This window comes from Oncorhynchus nerka, linkage group LG28 (genome assembly GCF_034236695.1).
Source record: "Oncorhynchus nerka isolate Pitt River linkage group LG28, Oner_Uvic_2.0, whole genome shotgun sequence".
In the NCBI taxonomy this organism is placed as follows: domain Eukaryota; kingdom Metazoa; phylum Chordata; class Actinopteri; order Salmoniformes; family Salmonidae; genus Oncorhynchus; species Oncorhynchus nerka.
The window spans coordinates 47,929,314-47,932,256 of NC_088423.1; positions in this window are offsets into that span (position 1 = coordinate 47,929,314).

Below are 2,943 nucleotides of genomic sequence, written 5' to 3' on the forward strand. Positions count from 1 at the left end.
CTTTGCCAAAGCACAGCCCCCACACCACTAGAGGGATATCTTCAACCACCAACTTACCATCCTGAGACAAGGCCGAGTATAGCCCACAAAGATCTCCACCATGGCACAACCCAAGGTGGGGCGCCAACCCAGACAGGAAGATCATGTCAGTGACTCAACCCACTCAAGTGACGCACCCATCCTAGGGACGGCATGGAAGAGCACCAGTAAGCCAGTGACTCAGCCTCTGTAATAGGGTTAGAGGCAGAGAATCCCAGTGGAGAGAGGGGAACTAGCCAGGCAGAGACAGCAAGGGCGGTTCGTTGCTACAGTGCCTTTCTGTTCACCTTCAGACTCCTGGGCCAAACTACACTCAATCATACGACCTACTGAAGAGAAGAGTCTTCAATAAAAACTTAAAGGTTGAGACCGACTCTGCGTCTCTCACATGGGTAGGCAGACCATTCCATAAAAATGGAGCTCTATAGGAGAAAGCCCTGCCTCCAGCTGTTTGCTTAGAAATTCTAGGGACAATTAGGAGGCCTGCGTCTTGTTACCGTAGTGCACGTGTAGGTATGTACGGCAGGACCAAATCGGAAAGATTAGGTATGAGCAAGCCCATGTAATGCTTTGTAGGTTAGGAGTAAAACCTTGAAATCAGCCCTTGCCTTAACAGGAAGTCAATGTAGAGAGGCTAGCACTGGAGTAATATGATTTTTAAAAATTGGTTCTAGTCAAGATTCTAGCAGCCGTGTTTAGCACTAACTGCTTTATCCGGGTAGATGGAAAGTAGAGCATTGCACTAGTCTAACCTAGAAGTGACAAAAGCATGGGTGAATTTTTCTGCATTTTTGGACAGAAAGTTTCAGATTTTTGCAATGTTACGTAGATGGAAAAAAGCTGTTGATATGTTCGTCAAAAGAGAGATCAGGGTCCAGAGTAACGCCGAGGTCCTTCACAGTTTTATTTGAGATGACTGTACAACCATCAAGATTAATTGTCAGATTCAACAGAAGATCTCTTTGTTTCTTGGTACCTAGAACAAGCATCTCTGTTTTGTCCGAGTTTAAAACTGGAACATTTCCAGCCATCCACTTCCTTATGTCTGAAACACAGGCTTTCAGTGAGCGTAATTTTGGGGCTTCACCATGTTTCATCGAAATGTACAGCTGTGTGTCATCCGCATAGCAGTGAAAGTTAACATTATGTTCCCAAATCACATCACCAAGAGGTAAAAAAAAATTGTGAAAACAATAGTGGTCCTAAAACGGAACCTTGAGGAACACTAAAATTTACAGTTGATTTGTCAGAGGACAAACCACCGACAGAGACAAACTGATATCTTTCCGACAGATAATATCTAAACCAGGCCAGAACTTGTCCGTGTAGACCAGGGGTCCCCAAACTTTTTCCTGTGAGGGCCACATAACTTTTCCCTTCTCTGATGGGGGGCCGGTGTCAGTTTGTAACAGAAAAAGTGTGACGATCGTAGGGGAGCTTAAAAAATGTATTGTTTTCCAGAAAGCCACACATAACCAAATAACCCTTTCCAGGTTCTTTACAGAAAAAAAGTCAGGAAACAAATAATAACACTATTAATGAAATAAATAATAACTAAATAACCCTCTCTGAGTTCTTCACAGAAAAAACAGGAAATAAATAATAACTAAATAACTCTCTGGGTTCTTCATAGAAAAAAAAGCCATGGAACATTAACTTTCTGTCGTGTCATGCACAATCTTAACAGATAAAAGTTCAGCTCAGTTGTCAGAGCAGAATCTCTCTGACACATATGAGCAGTCTCTTAAAGTTCTTGTGTTCCTTCCTTATAATCCTTTTGTAGGTTCCAGTAGGCTTGTAGACACCGCTGTTTGCAGCTCTCTCTCATCAACTTCCCTGTGAAAACCACAAAAGAAGCAGGTTGAGAAACTGAACTAAGTGATACAGCACCTACACAGCACAATACATTTCACTACCAGTATGGTTGTAAAGATGGATTTTATCCCAGTAGATTTTATTATGATTATATTTGTTTATGCTCAGAATGACTCATTCAAGTCAGAAAAGTGAGCTTACCTATGTATGTTCATCAGTGTGAACTGTGGGCCTGCATCTGGCTGGTGAGAAGTTGAATATCAGGTTCCATTCTAGTTACAGCCAGTCTCAAGCACTGATGCAAATGTTCATCTGTCAATCTTGATCTCATCGGGGTTTTCAGCAGTTTCATGCGAGAAAAGGTTTTCTCGCAGATATACGTGCTGCTAAAAACTGTGGACATTTTCATTGCGTGTTTTTTGATGTTTGGATATGTGTCGTTTGGGAGGGCGGCATAGAAGTCAATGAGACTGTTGGGCTTGAATGCGTCTTTCAGAACATCACAGTTCTGTAACTCAGCCAACTCAAACTGATATGAAGGCTGGGAATAAAAATGAGCAGTTGCGCTGTGTCTTGCACGTCCGTGCTCTCATCCCGTGCTAATGAAAAAAAGTCAAATTCTTTCGTCTTCTGCTGCAGCTGGGCATATACATTACTCCCGATTTCTTCAACGCGTCTGGTGATTGTACTCGCCGACAGACTTACGGCATTAAATGCATCTTTCTTCTCGGGACACACCTCCTCCGCGACAGCATCCATACATTTCTTAACAAACTCTCCGTCAGTGAAAGGCTTACCGCTTCTTGCTATCAGTTTAGCAACTCGAAAGCTGGCCCGAACGGATGCCTGGTTCAGCTGAGCTTGGCGTACAAATGTATTCTGCTGAGATAGTAGTCCACTTTTTAGCTTTGAGAGTTTGTCTGCTCGTATTTGGCCTTGCAAGCTATCGTACTTGTCTTTGTGACGGGATTCATAGTGTCGGTGAAGATTGTATTCTTTGAATACCGCCACCGTCTCTTGACAGATGAGACAAACAGCCTTTTCTTTGCATTGAACAAAAACATTTTTGTTTGTCCACTGCAGGTTAAA